Source organism: Rattus norvegicus, chromosome 8 (genome assembly GCF_036323735.1).
Source record: "Rattus norvegicus strain BN/NHsdMcwi chromosome 8, GRCr8, whole genome shotgun sequence".
NCBI lineage: Eukaryota > Metazoa > Chordata > Mammalia > Rodentia > Muridae > Rattus > Rattus norvegicus.
This window is the reverse complement of record NC_086026.1, coordinates 49880120-49904220: the sequence shown is the minus strand read 5'-3', so window position 1 is coordinate 49904220 and position 24101 is coordinate 49880120. Positions and strand designations below refer to the sequence as shown.

The window sequence follows — 24101 nt, the reverse complement described above, 5'->3', positions numbered from 1 at the left end:
TCTAAATAATGCATAGAGTTCTATTCTGTGAGGCAGGTCAGAACTCTAGCAGCTACTTCATCTCAAATGTCTGCTGGGCTCTGCCTGACGCAATGGTCTCTTCAGGAGCTGCACATTTCCCATTACACCAGGGCAGCCTCCTGTGCGACTCTGATCCTGACTGTGATTACCAAGCTTCTCTACAGTGCTTGCCCTTTTGCTTCCCTGGGGAAAAAATCGCTTACGTTTGCACTTTCTCCCTCCTCATTTCAGTTGACCGGCTCCTTCACTGTGGAGCTAGAATGTCTGGCAGGAACTTTGCAACCAAGAGCAAATCCAGGTACAAGGTCCACAGTCTCTTGCAGTCCTTGCTTTCCTATTGAAGAAATGGAAATAAGGATGCCTACTTCCTGTGAGTCATAAGAATTAAGTACCAGGGGTTGGGGATCTAGCTCAGTGGTAGAGCGCTTGCCTAGCAAGCGCAAGGCCCTGGGTTCGGTCCCCAGCTCCAGAAAAAAAAAGGGAAAGAAAAGAAAAAAAAAGAATTAAGTACCGATATCAGGATTTATCCCTAGGATGAGCTCTGTTTACCTACTCAGCGCAGGTTTATTTCCGAATATGCTAGAGCTGAGGAATAGACACACCAGTCCTATACCTCAACATAACCCTATCGTCCAACAAACAGTGACGCTTCCCCAGAACACTTCCCAGAGCCTATTAGAAGTGCCAGATCTCAGGCTCCGTCCCAACCCTATAACTGCAGACACTCTGTGGACCGCACACAGAGTGCAGCCCCTGTTGGTTGTGCCCCTTTCTCTACCCAGTTCCCTCTGGGGTCAGATCCCCAATTCTATTCTTATGAAGGCACAGTGTGGGTCTCCGTGCAGGCGGCAGGTATAACCAGGGATAAAGGTGTGTGCATACCTGCGCATGTTGTACTGGCGCTGTAGTTCTAACCCTTATTTCGGAAGCCTCTGGGTCTCGTCATTTATTTTCTCTCCTGATCGAGCTGACGATTTGGGAGCTGGGCTTTAGGAGTAGGTAGGGGCCCCGTCCTATGATTTGATCAGGTCTGAGTATTAAAGATGCCCTGGATCTCAACCTTAAAAATAACAACCCCGGTGTCCTTCCCTGGAGGCACCTATCCCTGGGGGGTAGGGTTTTTCCATCTTTAGGGTGACCTGGGAAGGCTGAGTGGGTAGCATGGCCACAGGCCTGTGAGTCAGAGGATTTCCTTGTTTAGAGAAATCTTACCACCCTCGTTATTTTCAGTTGGTCGTTTGCTAAGGGGCGGGACCTCCAGGAGCCCAGGCTGACCTTGGATCCTGAATTCTGCCCAGCATCTTCCTTCATCTACCAGGGCTGGGGATTGGTTAGACACCGCCCTCTTGTGGAAAGCTAGTTTCACTGGCTCCAGATGGGAGCAGAGAGGCCTGCCATTGGCTTAGCACAGAAAGGTTGCTGGCAAAATGGCTACAGGTTGCTTCTCTGGTTTTCTCCTTTCCTTGGACCTCTCTGGCCAAGTGAGTCTTCATAAACCCCATGCTAATTTGGGGTGACACAAGCATTTTTACAAGCATAACTCACTTGTAGCTGAATGGACCAGGGGTGTATAGCATTTGACACAACAGTAGTGTTCTGCAAAAATACCAGGCAGTCGTGAGAACATTACATTTTGTTTTTGTTTTTGTTTTTGTTTTTTTTTTCTTTTCTTTTTTTCTTTTTTTTCGGAGCTGAGGACTGAACCCAGGGCCTTGGGCTTGCTAGGCAAGCACTCTACCACTGAGCTAAATCCCCAACCCCTACGTTTTGTTTTTAACTGTTGAAGCTTATTCAGATAATATGCTAATTTTAGAAAAACCGTACAAATGATACTGTGACCCTGTCACTCACCAAGTAAGCAATTTGCTGTTTCTATGTCACTTTGTGGACCATTTCCTTTAGTGTTTCTATTTTGGCACTTTTTTCCTACTTTTGCTTGGATTCTGCTCACATATCTTAAGATGAAGAATGCAGACAGAGCCGGGGGCATGACGGTGCCCATCTTGAGTTCTGGCACCTGAGGGTAAGAGGCAAAGGTGGGTGGATCCCTGTGAGTTCAAAGTCAGCCTGGTCTACAGCGTGAGTTCCAGTCCAGCCTGGGCTACAGAGTGAGTAACAGTCCAGCCTGGGCTACAGAGTGAGACACTGTCTCAAAAGAATGATGATGATGGTGATGGTGATGAGGAGGAGGGGGGGAGGAGGAAGGGGAGGAGGAAGAGGAAGAGAGGGAGGAGGAAGATGAGGGGGAGGGGGAGGAGGAGGAAGGAGAATAGGAGGAAGAGGAGGAGGAGGGGGAGGGGAAGGAGGAGGAGGGAGAGGAGGAGGAGAATAAGAAGAGGAAAGCTGGCTGGAGAGATGGCTCAGTGGTTAAGGTCACTGACTGCTCTCTCAGAGGTCCCGAGTAACCACATGGTGGCTTGCAACCATCTACAATGGGATCTGACATGTGTGAAGACAGTTACAGTGCACTCATACACATAAAATAAATAAATAAGTTTTAAAAGAGAAGAGGAAAGGGAGGGAGATGAGGGCTTGAGGGAGGGAAACCGTGCCCACTGCTGACCTAGTCCTTGGACTTGGCTTGTGGCAGTTGTCCTTGGTAACATGAGCCATCCCCTTCATAGCTCAGCTGGGTCGTTTAAATGCCTCCTGACCTATGCTTTCCCCCCCCCCCGATACTTCCTTTTGCTTTTTTATCTTTCAGTTACGTCTGCTGCTCTAATGGCCTGCCCTTCTGCTTTTAACCTCCTTCTTAATTTTCCAGGGAAGAAAAAGAAAGAGAAGAAAGAGAAACCCCTGTGTCTACTATCGTCCGGGCTGAGAGTATGCTCTCTTGGCTCTTGGCTAGCAGTCCATAGCTCAGCGCTGTGGGGTGATATTTTACTTGACGGTCAATAAAGCTTGTCCATTTTAGAATTATTAACCCTGGGTCTGCCGTGGGAGTTAAAATATTTTTTCTATTCACTCGACATCCGATTCACACCTTTGTTCATCCTTTCAGCTATCGTTCATCACTTAAACAACATCCACAAAGGTTCTGTTCTTGGCTCTGGGGGGTTGGAGCCTTCTATGTAGATGGAAGGGCTTCGGTGAGGCAGGGAGGGAAAAGCGAGCATGATTAGCCTTGGATTTTCTGGTGAGCTTTGAGACAGGGCAGCGAGGCGATGGGGAAGTTGACAGCCCCGTGGACTCTGTAGGGGAAAGCTGTTTGGACTAGCTGCCCTTTTGAATGGGAGCTAAATAATGAGAAGGAACCAGCAGCGTGGCGACCCAGGGCAGCGCCTCCAGGCAGCACGCTCAGGACACGGGTCCTGTGGTGTGAGTCAACTCTGCAGGAGCTGCATGGGGACAGCTGAGGTCACAGCAAGAGGAACAGAGGGAGGGTAGGCTTAGAGAGGCAGGGGCTGGCATATTCATTTTCTTTGCTTCCCTCTCTCCATTGTGAGGCTGAGGATCGAATCAGGGAAGCGGTCTACCGAGGAGCTACATCCGGGTTTCAGTCCTTCCCTAGCTGTGAGTAGAGAGACTCTACTCTTCTAACAAGAGCTCACATGATTCAGAGGTCATTCCAGATGCTGGGTTGTAAGGGAGTAGAGAAGGTAGCACAGAGAGTAAAGAATGAGGATTGCATTTATGTATGGGATCCCTTGGAATAAGTGCTACAGACAGCGGTGAGCTTCCCTGTGGGTGGCTGGGAATTGAACCCAGATCCTCCAGAAGAGCAGCCAGGTCTCTTAACTGCTGAGCCATCTCTTCACTGCAGCTCTAACTGCTGAGCCATCTTGTTGGATGCGGTCTTGCTATGTAGTCTCGGTTGGCTTTGAACTCAGTGATCCTACTGCTGCAACTTCCTAAGTGCTGGCATGGCAAGGGTGCACTAAAGATTCTGTGGCAATGCAGGTAACACAGGGAGGGAAATCCTCAGCTTTTCAACTGGGCTAGGGTGGGGGTGGGGCAGCAGGGGCTGAGACAATTTCAAGAAGAGAAAAGATTGATTTTTGGCATGCACAGTTTTAGTGGTCTATGGTCATCTGACCCTGTTACTTTGGGTTTGTGGTGACAGTAATGTACAGCATACATGATGGTGAAACACGTGGCAGGGGAGAAAGCAGAGAGGGTCGCAAAGGGCTGGGATTCCATCAGCCCCTTGGGAGTCACAGTTTCCCCCTTAGGCCCCATCTCCATCACCCATTCATATCGCTCCCGAGGCCATTTCAACGTGACAGGTATTTTTATAAGACAGATAATCAGGACGCAGACACACGGGGAGGACACTACGAGATGACAGGATGCTCTAAGGACTGACAAACAGTGCTGGCCGCCACCTGAAGCTAGAGAGACACAAGGCAGGGTTTTTCGCTACCCAGTTCAGACAGAGTTTGCCCTTTCCGGGATCTTTGGCCTGCTAGCTTCTAGAACCGTGAGGAATGATGACAACCAGTTTGTGGCACTTTGTTACAATAGAAATGGGGAGAAAAGCCAGGGTAAGCCATAGGCAATATGGTGACCGGAAGCATGACCCAAGTTCAACCTGCGGCAACAGGTTAAAGACTGGGAAAGGCTGTCTTCCTCGGGGACGGGTCATCCTTCACGTGGATCCTAGCCTTCACTCCGGAGAAGCAAATTTGACAGGACACCGACAGTAATTTCCAGACCTGGAGGGAAGCGTAGGATCTGACGCATTGATTCCTAGAGTCTTGGAACCGAGAGGAGTAGTTTTAGCTCACAGTACTTCTATTCACACATCCAGGGATCCATTCACATAAAGGTAAGGAATGTCCTGGGCTGGCTTTGGCTCTTGTTCCACAAGTGATTCCCTCGCCTCTATCAAGCTTGCCTCTGCAGCCCCAGCTCTGTTGATATCTCTGATTCACTTAAAGAACACCAGAGCTCAGCATCCCCGTACCCAGCACTGCTCTGCCTCCCCAGGCCTGCAGACTCCCTGTAACCTTCTCAGGGAAGGACCCCTGCCACAGACCACCCAGGGGAGTGTATCAGCAGAGGGACCAAGGCTTGGATTTCATGTAGAGAAGGGATTCAGCTCGACAGACAGACACAAACTCGAGGTGTGTGCTGCTGCGAAAAGCTTTACTTCTTGGCACAGATTTAAGCAGTTAGAACAGGTACATCATAATGGGCAATCATCCAGCTCTTATTCCTCACCCCACCAATTGTCCCTTGCAAAGAGGAAAGCTGAACGTACAGTCCAGGAAACAGTTCTCAGCCGCAGACAATAGTTTAGAAAACTGCAGTTAGACTGCCAGACTTGTGGGCACCAGATATGCATTCAACATTTACCTTTGTTTTAATAAAGTTTAAACTCTATGTTTATGGCCCCTCAAGATAATATGGAAACTCTTGTAACCATTCTATAATTTCTTTCCTTTCTCGCTCAGTGTTAGCTTCTCTTTTCCTTCTAGTTAACTCTTGATAAGTTCGCTCAACTTGTTGGACCTTATCCATGGTCTTTCTAAAAGAGTCACTACTATTCTGAATCATGCTAAACAAAACTTTCCCAAGGGGGGGGGAAGGCTTTTCTGGAACAGTCATGTTCTTAGTAGCTGCAATTAATTTCTCTCCTATTTGCTGGGAACTAATCGGTGCAGCAGTTGAGTTCATCAGGATCCTGATGGTGTGAGACGTTTCCGTCTCTGAACTTTCAGTTCCTGAGACATCTAAAGGAACATGACCACTTCCCACACAGCTATATTTTTAAAATCAGATATTATTGACAGGCTTAAAGTTGCTAAGATCGGGGTTGGGGATTTAGCTCAGCGGTAGATCACTTGCCTAGCAAGCGCAAGGCCCTGGGTTCGGTCCCCAGCTCCGAAAAAAAGAAAAAAGAAAAAAGAAAAAAAAAGTTGCTAAAATCAACAAGGCTAGAACACAGAAGGCACCTCCACCACAAGCATAGACCCTAGTCACCATCTTTTTTTGGGAGACTGCCACGGACCTCCAGGAGGCCAAGCCATTCCAGGCACAGGCCTCTGTTCTGGATAGAAACGAAGCACAAGAGCTTCAGGTTACACAGACTCCACTGGAGTGGGTGTGGCAGACCCCCTCCTTTGCTTGCTTGCAAGTAGGGGTCTAACTCTCTTGGGGGCCATGGAGGCTTCTGAAGGCAGAGTCTGGGTTAGCTCTTCAGCCTGGAACTCTGGTTCTGTTCACACTGGGCCTTTACTGGGTTGAGCAGATGGCCCCATTCTTGCTTTCCCGTCCAACGGCAGAACAAGACTTCATTTTCAGTTTGTCTTAAAGGAATTCTCCCTGTACCGTAAAAACTCAGTTGTGTGAACAATCAGAACAGCACTGTAGGATGTGAGCTTGCTTACTTTTAAATTTTGTATGTGTGTGTGTGACAGAGTATGTCCACGTTTGTGTGAGGATGATGTGTGGTGCATGCACACATGGGTGCGATGCTCAAGTCTCTGAGTGTGTGTGTGTGTGTGTGTGTGTGTGTGTGTGTGTGTGTGTGTGTGTGTGTGTAGAAGCCAGAAGAGGGCCTCAGGTATAAAGGGACTGGGTATCAGCTCAAAACACCACATGACTAAGTTCTCAGGACAAAGGAGATTTCCAGAAGGACAGCAGGTAGGGAATAAGAGACAACAACAGAAGACAGAGGATGAAGGAGAAGGGAGAAAGGAACAAGGGAGAGGGGGAAGGGATATTTGTCCTAAAGGGGTCAGAGGCTGGCCTCTGGACAGAGGACATGGCCCATAGGCAAATGGCAGTTTACAAAGGTACAAAGGGAAGCCCTGTGTTAGGATGAGGTGTTTAATTAGAAGTGGACATGTTAATTAGGAGAGCTTTCAATTAGGGGGCTTTTGATTGCTAGACTTCAATGTTGTGAGAGTGGAATCTTGGTGGTCAGCCTCAGGAAGAGGAAGCGGCCAAACAAGGGAACAGACCTGGGTAGGGCTAGCTTTAGGAGTGTAATGGAAAGGTTTTTGGAGGCAGAGGGGATGGGGGTGGGAGGTGAGATGGGAAAGGTCCACCAGAGCCACATTTGCCCCCCTCAGCCTGGCTAACACACCTTTAAGCTGTCCTTCCACTCACCTGTCTCTCACAAGACAGCTTTTTACTGAACCTGGAGCTGGGCCTGCAGCCCCGCCTCACCCTCGTGTCTCTTGTTACCTCTGCAGTGCTGGGCTACAGGTGGGAATCTCAGACATGGGCTCTGGGGATTTGCACCCAGGTCCCTCTGCCTGCATAGCACGTGTTCTTGCCAGTGATCCATCTCCCCAGTCCCATGTGTGCTTTCTCTAAAGCAAACATCAAGGCAGAAATAGCGTGTCCTGTGACATTTGAGAAGGTATTGGTTCGTTGTTCCCAGACACATAATCTGAAGATTAATTTTACCTGTGTGTAGCATTGCCCTCTCTTCACAAACCATGGTAGGAAGTTGGGTGGCATGGATTAATGGAAGACAGTCATCCAGTTCCTTACTTTAGGCTTTAATTAGTTTTGTTTCCACCCCCCTTCCTCTTTTAGTTACGGATTGGATAATTGTGCCACTCAGAATTCAAACGCTGAAAACCTCTAACCCCTAAGGTGACGTTACATGGGAAAGTGATATGTTTACATGAGCTCATGGAAGGGGTTCCGTGACAGATTGCTATCCCGACAGGAAAAGGAAGAGAGAGACCAGAGTTTTCTCTGCCATCTTGTGCAGGATGGCAGCGATCTGGACACTAGGGGAAGAACCTTGCTGAGGAATTCAACCTTCAGCACTTTGATTCCAGTTTCCAGAAAGTCACAAACTGGGGGGAGTGGATGAATTACCGAGGGAATGGGTATTACTGGTGGGGGTCCCAGCAATATCAAGGACCTATGTCCTAGAACCATGGAGACTGGCAACCTTCCCCTGGGCAGGCTCAGGAAATTGACGAAGACTTCCTTTGGTTTATGAGGGGATGTTGAGAGTCTCTGCAAAAATTAGCAACCACAGCTTCCTATTACAGGGTGACTGAAACCTGAGACTGCATCCTACAGAGACCTCACACAAAGGCCAGCGAAGGCATTCTTGTGCTGACAGGGTGATTGGTAGGCACCGTCTGTCACAGTGAGCACAGCCCACCGGATCCCAGGTTTTCTTCAGGTGGGATCTGTGTCCTATTCTCTTTGTCTGGTATATTGGTTAAGCCCATTTATCTTTCAGTGCTTTCCAAAGGATTCCCATCCTCTCTATCTTTAGTCTCTCACTTGGATTCATGACTGAGTACGTATGTATGTGATAGGCCTTAGACCTAAGCTCCTTAGAGACCCTGTTTTGACTTTCCAGCAAGCCGCTCGCCCAGATAATCACTGCGGTTGCAGAGATGTAAGAACCAACCATTAAACTAACTGCTTTCCATTCCAAGTGTTGGGAAATTTCCAACAGGTGAGCATGAATCTCATGCAGTCACCATGGCAACAAGAGCAGGCAGGTCTGATGTGGAGTCATCTCTCCCGTTCTCTTCTTCCCCTATACTCACAATGTCCAATACATCACTTGAGGCATCCAAATTTATTCTTCAGTAGTGTCTTTGGCTGGGTTTGTGTTGCTGCAACGAAACACCATGGCCAAGAAGCAAGTTGGGGAGGAAAGGGTTGATTCAGCTTACACTTTCATCTTGCTGTTCATTACCAAAGAAGACAGGACTGAAATCCTCACAGGGCAAGAACCCGGAGTCAGAAGCCGATGCAGAGGCCGTGGAGGAATGCCGCTGAGTGGGTTACTTCCCCTGGCTTGCTCAACAAACCTCCTTACAGAACCCACAACTCCGGCCCAGGGATGGCTCCACTCACAATGGGCTGGGCCCTCCCTCCTTGGTCACTAACAGAGAAAATGCCTTAGAGCTGGGTCTCATGGAGGCTTCTTTCTCTGTGATGATTCCAGTTTGTGTCAAGTTGACACACGAAACCAGCCAGTCCAGGTGGTCTCAACTGTCTCAACTCCCAGTGGAGTTGGAGGTGACAGGATATATACCAGTCACCCTTCTGTTACCAAAACAAATACCAGACATGACATATGAAGACCTAAGGTTGTTTTGCTTCTAGATTTAGGAGTTCCAGCCCCAGGTAGTTGACCCTACTGCATTTAGGCCTGTGGTGGGTGTGCACACACAGTGAAACTGCTTTCTTTATAGTCAGGACTAAAGGAGAGAGACACACCTTCAAAGACACCCCCATCCCAAAATGCTAGGCCTCACCTCTGTTTTGTTTGCTGAGTGATGTTTTTATTCAGGCAGGCTCTCTTGTGGTTGGCCTGGAACTCTCTACTGTAGATCAGGCTGGCCTTGAACTCACACAGAACCAGTGATGGGATTAAAGGCACAGCCACAAGTAGGCCTCACCTCTTAAAGGTTCGCTAACAACCTTTCGCTAACAAGTTGGAGACCAAGCGTTTAAGGCCTAACCAATACACACAGATGGATGCATGGTATAGAGCAAAGGTTACAGACTTCTGAATGAAACAGCCCCCTTCGCTGTTACAAAATGAGAGAATCTGGTAAAATCCCCCGTCACGGATTCGTGCTTTATGAATCCATGTTTGTCAAGGAGACGGGGATATATTGGTAGTTTTTGCTTTTCTGCAAAACCTGAGGTGGCTGAGACTCCCTTCACCACAAGCTACCATTCTAGCCCCACTCCTACCCACATCCCAAGCTTCTGGAACACTTGTAGCTGGAAGTTACAATCTGCCTGGTTACGGCTGGAACAAATTACTCTGATCACTCTGGGCCCTTTAAATCTTTTTTTTTAACTTAAAATATTTTTATTTATTTCTTTATTTGTATGTAAAAACGTTTTGCCTGTGTGTGTATGTGTGTGTGTGTGTGTGTGTGTGTGTGTGTGTGTGTGTGTGTGTATGCATGTCATGTTCATACCTGATGCCTGAGGAGGTCAGAAGAAGGCATGGGATCCCCTGGAACTGGAGTTGCATATGGCTGTAAGCCGCCATGTGGGTGCTGGGGTTTGAATGTGGGTCCTGGAGAAGAGCGGTAAGCTTTTTTTTTTTCTTTTTCTTCTCTCTCTCTCTCTCTCTCTCTCTCTCTCTTTCTTTCTTTTTTTTTTTTTGGAGCTGGGGACCGAACCCAGGGCCTTCTGCTTGCTAGGCAAGCGCTCTACCACTGAGCTAAATCCCCAACCCCGAGTGGTAAGCTTTCTTAACCACTGAGCCATCTCTCCAGCCCCAGGTCTGACTACATTAAATTCTCTCTGTGCTTAGTAAAAACTAATGACCACCTTTGTGTGATGCACTTAGAAATTAGAACAAAACTATTAAAATGATATGTTGCATTTTCTTTTCTCTTTTCATTTAAAACTGATTTTTATTCTTATGCATGTTTGTGTATCACACGCATGCCTGGTCTGTGGAGGTTAGAAGAAGGCATCAGATCTCTTACAACTGAAGTTATAAATGGTTGTTGGCTGCCATGTGGGTGCTGGGGATTGAACCCAGGTCCTCAGAAAGAACAAGTGCTCTTAACTCTTGAGCCATCTCTCTAGTTCTGGTGGATTTCATATAAAATTTCATACTGATGACCCCAGCTAGTCCTAAATTAAAATTCTATGAGGCATAGGGACAGAAGGACACGTTGGTGAGAGGAAGACTGAGACATGCAGATCCTGAAGAACCAGCCTGCCTCTGCCTTAGCCTTAAAAGCCGTCTTATAGTAAAGACAATCTAGGGCTGGACAGATGGCTCAGCGGTTAAGAGCACCCGACTGCTCTGCCAGAGGTCCTGAGTTCGGTTCCCAGCAACCACATGGTGGCTCACAACCATCTGTAATGAGATCTGGTGCCCTCTTCTGGTGTGTGTGAAGACAGCTACAGTGTACTTATATATATAATAAATGAATAAATGAAAAAAAAAAGACAATCTAGGTTCATTCCTGTTTATGATGAAGCCTCTGTTACCCAAGAATTGGGCTATGGCCCACCTGAATGTAACCTTAACTACAAATGGTTCTGTACTGCCTGTTCCAGGACAGGCAAGCATGCCTTTGTTTGAAAAGGTTGTCATAACCATTGTGCAAACCTACCTTTGTTTCCAAAGGCTCTGTGACGGTCTATGAGCCCCTTGTTATGACTAGCTGCTGTGATCACCTTGTTTTGACCACTGGTTCTATTCTGCTCCTGTAGCCCTTCTATTTTTTCCCCATTTGGAAACGTCCTACTCCTGAACTGTAAAAGCCCTACCTTCCTCACTTCAGCGCTGATCTCTCGAACCCCACTTTAGGGGAAGGCAGCCTATGTACACGAATGAAAAAGCTTGCTTTAATTAACTGCTTGCTTTAATTAACTTGGCGACGATAATTTGGGTTGGTGGTTTTTCTCTTCCCATCTTTGGGATTAATGATCCCCAGGCAGATGGGGAGTCCTTGGAAGAACTCTTTACAGCACCAGGCAGTGTCCCCAACACTTCTGCTCATGCCATCTCATTGTTGGTGGCCGGAGTAATCGTGATGGCCAGCTTCATTTTTTAGGTATAGGGATAAATCTCAGTGGATGAGTGGCTTGCCAGAAGCCTGGCAGTTGTAAATACTTATTCAATATTTGTAAATACTTATTCAAGGCGCTAATTGCCTGGAGTTAGGACATAGCTCACAACTACAGTATTGTCCCCAGGAAGTTACTCCACGGAGTGGATGTAGATAGGATGTGTTGTTTACTCACACTCTGACAAACTGACCGCAAATCGGATTGGGGCGGGTTCCCAGGATCCTCCTCGGTTTTGATACAGTTGTCAGAATAACTCCCAGAACTCAAGGGAGTTCTGCACTTAGGAGTTTGTCTAAAGGATACAAAATCTGGGACCAGACAAAGGACATCATGCAGAATCTGAAAGCATGCGGCATGGTCCTTCCTCATGGTCCATCAGTCTTCTTTGCGGGGTTGCGTTCACCATCCTGTAAGTCCAACAAGCTCCAGCATCCAGGCTTTGTACGGAGCTTTTGATATGCGGGCATAATTGGTAAACTCAGCCTGACTCCCACGCTCTCCGGGCGGGCTCATGGTAGGCCTACGTGAGAAATAGCCACTATCCACAGCCAGCTCATTACTGTGAATTCAGGTAGGGTCAGGGGCTCCTAGAACTTGGGAAATTGCAAGGGTTTTAGACGCTTCCTCTCAGAAACCTAGAACAAAGACCAGACGACTCTTTACAACAACAGCAGAGCCGTGCAGCTTTTGTGTCTGCAGATTCCAGGCCAACTGTTTTCCTTTCGGCCAAACTCCATTCCGGGGAAACTATCTCTCACCTGGATTTACGACTCTGAATTAAAGCAAGAGCTCAAGATCTATCCTGACCTCCTGGAGATCTAGAGCGCGGTTTCCTGTATTTCGAAACCACATCCTGCCCTTCCGTTTCTGCCCACTTGAAACCAGACACAATCCACGATCCAGTCCTGTCTTCCGGTTCCCCTCCGTCCCCTCCCCCTCTCTCCCACCCCTGCCCCTGGGGCGGAGGTAATGAAACCACAGCCGGAAGATTGCCTGGCAGAGAGCAAGTCTTGAGCAATGGGAGGCTCCTGACGTGGGCCACGTGGGCAAGACCAGCTCAAGACGTACAAGTCTGCATTTATCCTTAATCTGCATTCTAAACATCCCCTCCCCCAGCCCATCTCCTCGGTAGCTCTGTTCTAAGGTTTGCAAGGTGAAAAGGACGGGTGGCTGTGAAGTGATTTCTAGGACCGTAGTTTGTATAGAGGCCGTGCAGACATTCATTTTAATTATTGATGCGAAACCCTGTCATGGGTGAGAAGGAAAGGGCTTTTCTTTTATTGCACACTTTCTATACACTGTGATCGGCACTCGGATTCCACACACCATTTAACCCTCACCATCCAGTGGACTGTGTTCCGGATCCTTCTCTAACCTGAGCTCTGCAAGATTAAAGAAATTAAACCTGTATCTGGCTGCCTCCAGTGGCTGGTAATAGCCAGAAAATGTTGCCATTATGTTTGTTCGCTCTGTGCTTTATTAAATATTATTTTGTATGATTATGTAATTAAACTGTGATCCTCTGAAACCTGTTATTGTGAAAGCGGGGGCAGCTCAGCTGAACAAAGCTAATCAAAGAAATGCTTCATTTACATTAATCCTGCTGGGAGATTGTTCGGGTCATTTCTCTGAATACCCGGGTGACCTTGCTTAGCTTAGGGTAAACACTAGGCTGCTTTCCATTATTAAACCTCTGCTAATTCGGGCCCCTGATGCAGAGCGAATGCGCTATTAATGATAAACGCATCAATCACATAAAAGGCTCGCTATGGGATTATAAGCGCAGCAGGATTCAAGCTCTGGTTTCCAGTGTACCTCGGTATTATTGACCCAAGTTGATAAAGGAGACAGCTTTCGGGAGGATTGATGTAGAGACCTGACCTCTGAATTAGCTCTGTACTAGTGCCACCTAGTGGCCATGCTGTGCGCCAGCAGGTCCTTCATATTTCTAAGGGCTCTGGGGCTCCGCCTTCCTCAGTTACCCAAACTGGTGTGTTTTGTTTGTTTCCGAAGGCACTGGAGTTACTTGTGTGATAGGAGGTGAATGAGGCAGTCGTTTACTTCAAATTGATGCAAACATTTAAGTACCTGAGATGGTGAATGTGGAACCTTGGATCATTTTAATACGGCCCAAGAACGCCGTCTCTCCTGCCTCTTTTCGATCCCTGATTCCTAAGGAACCCATCAGTGCACACAGGCCACCCTTCTTCTACATCTTCCCACAACAGTGTCCTCAGGTGACACCACAGCCCAGAAGGAAAATGAGAAAGTCCAGCCGTCCCCCCAGAACACTGAGTCAATGGATTTTACGTTCTTTATCCAGGTGTCTCTCAGCTACAGGCCTGGCAGAGGCTGTTCAGAAATAGTTCCTCAGCGCTGCTCCTGAACGATGTGGAACATCAGCAGCGCGCCGTGCCTGACTAAGTGCAGAGAATAATAAGTTGGCTAGCCGTCCTTCCTAACTCAGACAAAGACGAAAAATGCCTGAGCAAGGAGACAGACCCCTCCCGCTACAAGACACCCTAAACGGGATTGCCATCGTGGAGGGACAAGAGAACCAGGTCAGGATCTGAATGGGCTTTGCCCCAATTTTAATCCTGAATCTGTTACTTGTACAGTTGGAAAAATGATTGGTCACCTCAATCAGGAGTGAAAAAGGGAGAGACCGTCGTCCATCAAGGCTTCCTGTGTACCTTGGTATAACTGGACTAGGTTGATCAACGAGACTGTTTTACTGGAAGGAATTGGTCATGGAAATCACCAGGCCCCGCAAGACTACCCTTTGTGGATGTTACTGGAAGACATGCTCAGAGTGTATCCCAACCAAGGTACCTCCCAACAGTGTTGTTCAGGTTCAAGTCAGGAAACTAGAAAAAAAAAAGGCCAGTTACATGTATTTGTGTATGTCTGTGGTGTGTATGAATGGTGCATGTACATATGTGTCTGGGTATGCGTGCTCGTGCGTGTGCATTTGGGGCGGGAGAAGGACATAAGGGGTCTGTAGCTCTTGGCCTTATTGACTTGAGTCAGGGTCTGTCACTGACCCTGAAGCTCACTGGTCAGCCAGCTCTTAACGATCTTCCTATCTCCGCTCTCTAGTGCCAAGTTTACAAGCATGTGTAGCCATGTCTCGTTTTCTATGTGGGTGCTGGGGATTTGAACTCAGGTCTTCATGTTTGCAGAGCAAATGTTTTTATCTACTGGGCCATCTCCTCAGTCCCAGAACAGCAATATTCACAGAGATAATTTCCTAGGGGAAATTGGTTGCCGGGGGTGGGGGTGGGGAGGGGAGTTTGGAGGCTGGGAGGGAGGCTGGGGACCTCTGAAGTCCAGAATTAGTGCTTCCCAGTGTGACCTAGCCCTCCGAGGAGAGTGGTGATGTTGGGAAGGTGATGGTAACTCCTGAGTTTGGAGGCCAGAGTAGTATGTTTGCTCACAGTGATGAAAAAATACTGACAGAGCAATTCAAGGCAGGGGGGTTTCTTTGCGTTCACAGATGGAGGTTAGAGTCCATCGTGGTGGCGGAGTCCCGAGATAGGAGCTTTAGGCACGTCGCCTCTGACGTTTGGAAACAGCGGGCTGAAGGCTGCAGCTCATTTTTCTTTATCTGCAGCCTGGGGCCCTGGCCTGTGGAGTGATGCTGCCCACGCTTAGGGTGGCCCTTCCACATCAATTAACCCATCTTGACACTCACTCCCCGGTAGACACGCTCAGAGGTTTGTCTCCCAGGTGACTCTAACTAATCACATGTGTTTCCATTTCAGTTTAGCAACTGGTGATGTAAGACTCTTTAAGGGCTGGAGAGGTGGCTCAGAGGTTAAGAGCACTGACTGCTCTTCCAGAGGTCCTGAGTTCAATTCCCAGCAACCACATGGTGGCTCACAATCATCTGTGATGGAATCTAATGCCCTCTCTTGGTGCGTCTGAAGACAGCTGCAGTGTACTTACATATAACAAATAAATACATCTTAAAAAGAAAGGACTTTTTAATATGCAGGAAATATGAATACATTTGAGTTTATATAAGTTGAGAGCAGTTACGCGTACTATAAAACAAGATTAATGTTTTACATACTCCTTTCCTGGTATTTAAACTGTTGTATCAGTATCTTTAGTGAGTTCTTATAATCTGGGGACCTATAGAAAAGCCTGCAAATCAAACTTTACCCCTGAGGCCGTGTATGTGTGTGTGTGTGTGTGTGTGTGGTGTGTGTGTGTGTGTGTGTGTGTGTGTGTGTGTGTGTGTGTGTGTGTGTCTGGATTTCTCAGTCATGGTAAGCTACTTTTAAGAGGCTCTGTGAATGAATGGAGAACGCCGGCTGACAGCTGCTGTCTTTCTTTGCTACACAAACCGTTCTATGCTCTGCTTTGTGATATTGAACCTGGGTTCTCATTTCTCCTTTGTTAAAGGGACACCGGAGAAAGACCGGAAACCAAGAGGAGGGAGTTAAGAGTCTTCCCACCCTTGCTTGCTGCTTTCGTCTGTGTTGATGCAACAGCAGTTCTTTACAGAGCAGCAGCAGGTCATTCAGCAGGTCTCCCACATTCCCCAAAGCACCAGCCTCCAGGTACCTCAGCTGCAGGATGCACCTGCTGTGCGTGCACACTGTAGTCCTCAGGAAGCTGTGCCTCTACCTTCTGTACTCCCAGCCTCTGACTGCTCAGGCCCTGCTTCCCCTTTTGTTTCCATATTTTTGTGTGAACAACCAGGTAATACGACCCATTGCATATTTTGGAGGGTTTTGCCCTTTGAAAGTAGGCAAGCAGTTAAAAAAACACGCAAGACATTTATTTGTGTCAGTGTGCACATGCATGAGCTTGTGTGCATGTGCGTGTGTCACAGGATACATATAGAGGCCAGGGGATAAATTACAGGAGTGGGTTTTTGCCTCCCACTGTGTGGGTCTTGAGAATTGAACTCAGGTCATTGGGCTTGGTGGTGTCATTCTGCTGAGCCATCCTGCTAGCCCAATAATGTCGAGTTTTGCTAGTTCCCTGTACATCTCTTGTTGCTGCTTTTCACCTAAATCTGAAAGCACAGTAACCTGAAGAAAAGCCTCAAACTTTCTCTTCTACAGTGATGAGAAGGAGGAGATCTTCCTCTCCTTCTCTCTCTTGATTTTCTACCCCGATCCAAGAGGCCACCAGAGAACTTTCCAGCCCTTTCCCTTAGAGGTGCGAGGAGAGGCTAGGACAGGAATTTACCTACATTTCACCTTAGCTCTTCCTACCCTACAGGACCACTCTCCTATGGAATTGTGAGGCCGAAGACTTGACTCATCCCATTCAGGGAGGAACGGCTCATTTACATCCATCCAGAACCACCAAAGACAAAGATAAAGCCAGACATTTGGCAAGCCAAGCTGATCAAACACGGTCCCTGCCCTAGAGCAGGCTTTATCTAGTAATGACAAGTCAGTGTAGCAGCCTGAGCCTAAACTTAAATACTTTTATCACGCAATCAATCATTGGTGCTTAATGCCATCTGTGAAGGTCTGGGGAGGCTGCTTGAGAGACTATATAACAGCTGAGAGGCGCCCCAGACACCAGCACATGCAGGGTGCCACAAAGCCACCTGAGAACATTTGTGTGTAGAACCCTACAGGGAGGTCTATAAAGCCAGAGCAGAGGGCTAGGCACACAGGGTCACTGAAGTAGAGCACTTAGGTGATACCCCTTCAAGGGGACACCCTACAGAGACCACAGGGAGCTGGCAGGGATGAGACCCATCTGCAGCATAGACAGCTCGTACTAGCAGTCGTGTGAGAGAGCTGGCAAACATCTGGCAGGATAGTGGCTACAAGATGGTGTGACACTAGCTGTGGCTTCAGAGATGTGTGAGAAATATTCCTGTTTCCTGAGCCAAACAGTGATTCAAAGCAGTGGGTGCAAGTGACTAAAACTTGTGCCCAAGCTCCTTCTTGGAATATCACATCCAGTAGAGACACTGGGTTCAACCTGAGAAGACTGTGTTGCAAGGAGAGCTGAAGAATCCAGGGGACCACCGGGAGGATCAATGGGCAGGCAGTAAGGCTGTGTGTGTGTGTGTGTGTGTGTGTGTGTGTGTGTGTGTGTGTGTGTTTCACAGTTCGTAGTGGACCATGCACCAGTGTCTGGGTGCCATTCTCTAGGCTGCTGAGAACTGGTGTCCATCTGGAGGCTGAGGAAGGACAAGATGAGAGGCTGTGGGTCTTGGAGTCCAATCCCACAGCTGTGTGTCAGAGCCGTCAGAGGAGGAAGGAGGTTGTGTTGGTTTATTTCCTTGTTGCTTTGACAAAAGCCTCCCAAGACACATCATAAGAAAGGGAGGACTTATTTTAGCTCACAGTTTGAAGGGCTACAGTTCATCAAGGACAGGGACAGGAGGCAGGTGTCAACACAGCGGACAGGACGTAAAACTTCAAGGCCTGCCCACAGCAACTCACTTCCTCCAATGAGGGTCCACTTCCTGAAGGGTCTGTGGCCTGAAATAACACCACCGACAGGAGACCAAGAAGTTAAAAACCTGGGAACATTTTCTATTCAAGGCACAGCAGGAGATCTGCGGCAAAAGTAGACTATTGGCAAGCAATGACAAGGCCCAGAACCAGCATATTGGCATTCAAAGTTGAGTGGACTCAGGCAACTGGACGATGGGCCGGGAGTGAGTGACTTTGGAGCAATCAACCCTGAAAGGGATGTCTTTACCAAGCTCCTCCCTTCAAAGCTCAGTCATGTAGGCGGGAGAGGAGGAGGAAAGATGATATGACCCAGAGGTGGTATGTGACTCCAAGGAAACATCCTCCTGACACACCAGAAAATGCACATATGAATTCACGGAACCTTGACAGCACACACAGGACCCGCACAGGTTCAAGTTAGATGGGGTTCCGGCATTAGGAGTGGGAAGTGGGCACAGGGTTCCACTGCTCACAAAGAAGCAATCTGCCACGGATGCCTACTGGCAAAGGGAAAATCGGTTTTCACCAGTGGAGTATTGCTGGGTCTATTAACCCAGCATTGGGGCAGTCCCTCGTGCCCAGGAGTAGCTGTCCAACAGAAAACAAAATCAATGGTACTTTTGGTGGACTTTTGTTTCCTTCTGCTTTTTTGTTTTGTCTCGTGCTTGTTTGTTTTGAGTATTGGGTCTGTTTCTTTTCTTTGCTTGTTTTATTTGTTTAGTTATTTATTCGAAAGAGAGAACCGGAATGCAGAGTTGGGTGGGTAGGGAGATGGGAAGGATCTGGGAGATGCCGGCAGAGGGGAAACCATCATTAAAATATACTGCATGAAAAAAAGTCTCAATAAAAAAGGGAAAGTGGCCGTGGCCATCACAGTTGGGAGGAAGACTGCGGAAGTGTAGGCCACTGATGGGGCAGTGTTGGGGAATAGGAGTCCAAATTCCGCAAGAATTTGTTAATGAAAGTGAGAAGGATGTCAAAATTGTAAAGGCAATGAAAAGAAAGGGTGATTTTAGTGTTAGCAGTTGGTATCTGAATAATGTACCCCTGCCAGGTTGTATCTGCACGACGTGTCCTGTAACACACAGGGAATCGACCCGTGGTTCCAGAGGAGGCACCAAAGCAGGTGGGGACGGGAACAGAGGACTGTGAGGTGGCACCCTGGGCAGTGAGATGCTCACAGTGACGGCAATTTCACCACAATCATAACCATGACCGTGTTCCATTTAGTCTGCATTTGCATCTGAAAGGGCTCCACTAGGCAAATTTCAGTGAGTAATCAATGAAATTAGCCTACAAATTAGCTTCTGGCAGTACTATACATTAGTACAATATTCCGAAAAGCAATAAAAGAGGTGCTAAACCCCACTCCCAGGAATTTATCCTAAAAGCCGAGCTGGAGGCCCCAAGAAGTTCATTTTAGCGTTAGTCATGCCAACCGGAAACAGTGAGGGCACAAGACACCGATGAAGGAAAACTGTAGACGATGCTATGAGCATTCAGTGAACATATTAAAATGCAAATTATCATTAAGTGTCAGGAGACAAACACAGAGGCACGTGTGTAGGATAAGTGAATGAGAAATTTGCACGCTTCAGTGAAGGATTAAAAATTAATAATAAGCCGCCTAGCTACCCAAAAAGAAGAGGTAGGGTCTGTGAGAACATGAACTTTTCGCCCCTCCCTTGCTGTACAATGGTTCCCGGAACATTCTTGCATGAAAGGTTTCCTGGAACAGCCACAATGACCCATAGCCTCCGGCCACAATGGTCCAATGGCCCTGTAAAATGTCACTACCCCTAATCACAATGTCACAAAGTCCTAAATTGTATGGGCAGTTTATGGTTTTGGAATTCCCCTCCTCCCTCCCTCTTGATCCCCCTGGTTTGTGGTTTTTTCCTTTATAAGCTCTGTGAAAATTCAGGTCGGGGTCGAACTCCTCTACTCCCTGTGTGGCGTATGAGTCTCGACCCCAGCATGCTGGCCTGAGCTCTCGTTTCATCTCGCTCACAATAAATCTTCCTCGTGTGATTACAGCAGGTCGGTGTCTGTGTCCTACTGGGTGCGCGTCTTTCCCGAGACTTGAGTGGGGGGCTCCCTTCGGGGGTCTTTCATTTGGGGGCTCGTCCGGGATATGCGCGACCACCCAGGGGTCCTAGACCCACTTGGAGGTAAGATTCTCTGTTTTATCTCAGCGCTGTGTCTGGGTCTGTGTCTATGTTCTGTCTGGGAATCTGGTGCGATCGCTGTTTCGGTTTTGCGGACGCTCAGTGAGACCGCGCTCCAGGAAGGAGAGCGGGGTGGATAGGGATAGACGTGTCCAGGTACCCACCGTCCGTTCGCCCTGGGAGACGTCCCAGGAGGACAAGGGGGGACCAGGGACGCCTGGTGAACCCCATCTGATAGGTCCAGAGGAGACTTTACTCCTTGACGACCGGTTTGTTAGGCAAGGTCTGCGACCTGCCGATCAGTTTCAGTGCCTCTGGTCGACACGAAGTCGACGTCGGTTTTGTTTTCTTTTTTCTCTTTTGTTTGTGCTCGTGTGTGTGAGTGTGTGTGAATTAAGTCCTGTAGTCTGTGTTTTTCGGTACCGGTTTAAGGTCTTAGTGCACTGTCTGGGCAGATGAAGGATTCCTGCCCTGTGCACGAGAGTCTTAGTGCACTGTCTGGGCAGAAGAAGGTTTCCTGCCCTGTGCACGGGTGGAAGAAGGTTCCCCACCCCGAAATGGCGCCTGTGAGTAGATGAAGGATTCCTACTCCGAATAGTCTTTTTCTTTCTTTTTTTCCTTTTTAGAAAGCGCACCGGGGGACGCCCCAATCGCGCAGGCTCTGGGACTCGTGAGAGACGTTCCACGAGTCAGCCTTTGTTGGGTCCTGGCTCTGGGACGCGTGAGAAACGTTCCTCGAGCCGAATTTTGTCGGGAGGACCCGGCAACGGACAGTCAAAAAGATCTGACTGTGACTTTGGAGGTCGAGTTCGGCTGCCTATTTAAGTATAGGCACGGACAAGTGTGCTTAGATGTGTTAGTGTCTGTTGTCTGTATTCTGTTTCTGTGTTTGGTATCCCGGAAGCAGCTAAGGTTAAGCTGCAGTTTGGGCCAGGTACTGAAGGTACCAGGCATCTGTGGAAATTGGTTATAGGATGCTTTGTCTTGGTCTTGTTTGTCTGGATTGTTTTCTGTGGTATTGTCCAGTGTTTTTTTGACTTTTGTTTCGTGTTTGAATTTGGACTGACGACCGTGTTTAAAATCTTGGACTGACGACTGTGTTTGAAATCATGAAACTGTTTGCTTTGTTCGTTGAAGAGTTTTACTTGGTCCCCTTAATGCTTAGTAAGAAACTTAATCTTATGGACCCCGCTCTAGTGGCGGTGTGTTGGTTGATAGCCAAAGTTAATTTTTAAAATAGTGTTTTATCTGTGCTTGTGCTCGCAGCACACAGTAGAGGGGAGCGAAATTAGCTGCGGAGCAGCTGCTGCAGCGAGCATGGGGACTTCTCAAGTCTCACCCAATTTTTCTGGCTCTTCAGGAGCTGTTTAAAAGGAAAAGGCTTAAGGTAAAAAGAAACACTATAGAGAGATTTCTTAGTGAATTACTACACCTTGGTTCGCGATCTCTGGGAATCTCATGGTGGACAGCTGAGATAAGCTAGAAAAGGATTTAAATTTTGCTTGGGAGCAAAGAATCTTAAAGGCGGAGTTTCAGCCGGTATGACACTTAGTGCATAACTGCCTAAAAGATCAAAAATGCTGTTAACAGGCTAAAAAAAAAAAAAAAAAAAAAAAAAAAAAGGGACAGGCTGCGTTAGAAATGCTACAGGAAGAATAATCTAAAAAGGCTGAGAGCTAGGTGGGGCTATAAGGAAAACAAGAACAGGAAAGGAATTTCTGACATTTGCTCACAGAAGGAGAGTGCTCATTTAGAGAAGTTCTTTAAGGAAGCCTGCCTTATCTGCTGTCTTTATTCCAAGGGAGGAGTCAGTCTCCAGCACTAAATTACTTGGAGGTAGCCAAGGTCAGGATTAATGTTTTCTTTTCCATGGGCCTTTAAACCCAGTGAGACAGTTTGGTAAAGGGCTACTACTGAGGTCCTGATAGCCCCAGGTGAACTGGTTACAATTCTTTTATCAGCCCCCTGGCATCTAGCAACCAGGTTCTAACCATCTCTCCATCCTTTTGTTATTAGTTGTTACTAGAAGCCTAGTGTCATTTGGAGGCTGGTTCTCTTGAGAGGCAAAGCCATGGAGCTGACACTGACAATGGCCTTTTTGTTCCAAGAAAGGCCTCCTGGTTTAGCTGTGTGACTAAATGCTGTTTGCCCTCTTCGGTAGACTCTATTCTCAAGATTCTCTTGTTTTCTCACCATCCCATTTGATATGCTTGTTAGTAACTGTTACAGGTCTTCTTTACCACTGAGGAAAGACGGAATCCTACTAGAGGCCAGAAAAAAAAAAAGGGTTCCAACACGCATAGAAGGCCCTCACTTCTGCCTGCTCTCTTCATACCCCTGAAGGCTAAAAGACCTACAGGTGATACAGAAAGAAATCTGCTCACAGCTGACAGCAGCCTATGCCCCGGAGACCCCTGAGACATCCCATCAGTTCCAGGTTGCAGCTACACTGAGTCCAGACACTCGAGCCTCGCTGGAAAGGACCGTACCTGGTGCTGCTGACCACCCTGACAGCTGTCAATTCTCAGCCCTCACCAGCCGTGTACTAGCTGTTGGGGCTGAGAGCTGGGACCTAGAGGGAAATTCAGTCATGTTTGTCCTGGGTTCTATCAAGATAGGTGTGGGATAGGCTTGATTTCCATTACAAATGATGTAACATTGCATATGTTAGTACTCTTAACACTTCTTGGGACTGTGCCTCAGGGATCACAGTCCGTATAAGCTTAGAAGTTCTAAAAGCTAGTCATGACCTTGGTGGATAGGCTTGGATAGTGTCCAGGTTAGAATCCTCATGTTAAGACTACAATACCAAGCTGTTATGCTAGATGAAGCTGAGTTCTCCATGAAGTTCTAGGATTAGAACTATTAACAAAAAAAAGAAGTGGGGAATGAAGGATTAAAAATTAATAATAAGCCGCCTAGCTACCCAAAAAGAAGAGGTAGGGTCTGTGAGAACATGAACTTTTCGCCCCTCCCTTGCTGTACAATGGTTCCCGGAACATTCTTGCATGAAAGGTTTCCTGGAACAGCCACAATGACCCATAGCCTCCGGCCACAATGGTCCAATGGCCCTGTAAAATGTCACTACCCCTAATCACAATGTCACAAAGTCCTAAATTGTATGGGCAGTTTATGGTTTTGGAATTCCCCTCCTCCCTCCCTCTTGATCCCCCTGGTTTGTGGTTTTTTCCTTTATAAGCTCTGTGAAAATTCAGGTCGGGGTCGAACTCCTCTACTCCCTGTGTGGCGTATGAGTCTCGACCCCAGCATGCTGGCCTGAGCTCTCGTTTCATCTCGCTCACAATAAATCTTCCTCGTGTGATTACAGCAGGTCGGTGTCTGTGTCCTACTGGGTGCGTGTCTTTCCCGAGACTTGAGTGGGGGGCTCCCTTCGGGGGTCTTTCATCAGTTAACTGGAAGTACAGTTAACTGGATGGCGATGTGAGAAAATGAAGGCAGGCGTTGTGGCCAGTCTCTCGGCCTCAGTGGTTAGGATGCTGTACTCAAATCCTGTGATGTGCTGACCTGTGACCTTGCTTCAACTTCTTGTACCTTCTGCTTCTCATCAATAAAAACACCGAGGTGGGTGCCATTAACAGCACTGACAGTTGTGGATGTCCCAGCGAAATAATCTACACAGAGCAAATGCATCCACAAACATGTCTGACTAATAATAAGCACAATCATTGGCTAAGTATGTATGCATGTGTGTGTATGTGTGTATGCATGCATGTATGTATGTATATGTATGCATGCATGTATGTGTGCATGTATGTATGTATATACGTAAGTGTCTGTGTGTATGTCTGTGTGTGTATTATGCATGTGTGTGTGCATGTATGTGTGTATGTATGTATATGTGTATGTGAAAAGACCTCCGGAGAGGACCTTTCCCTCAGGAGGAGACCCCCAAGCGCCCAATGACCGAGCCGAGGCCACTCGGATGCAATCAGCAAGAGGGTTTATTGGAAAACACAGGTACCTG

At 47.6% G+C, this 24101-nt stretch overlaps 1 long non-coding RNA gene across 1 annotated transcript in view; it reads left to right on the top strand.

Annotated features, from left to right (window-relative positions):
- LOC108351686 (uncharacterized) overlaps positions 1-2188 on the top strand; it is a 41128-nt gene extending 38940 nt beyond the window's left edge. Inside the window, exon 5 of the long non-coding RNA XR_005488104.2 lies at positions 253-2188. This is a non-coding gene — a long non-coding RNA (uncharacterized LOC108351686). The remainder of the gene's footprint in view (positions 1-252) is intronic.
- Positions 2189-24101: the final 21913 nt, after the last annotated feature.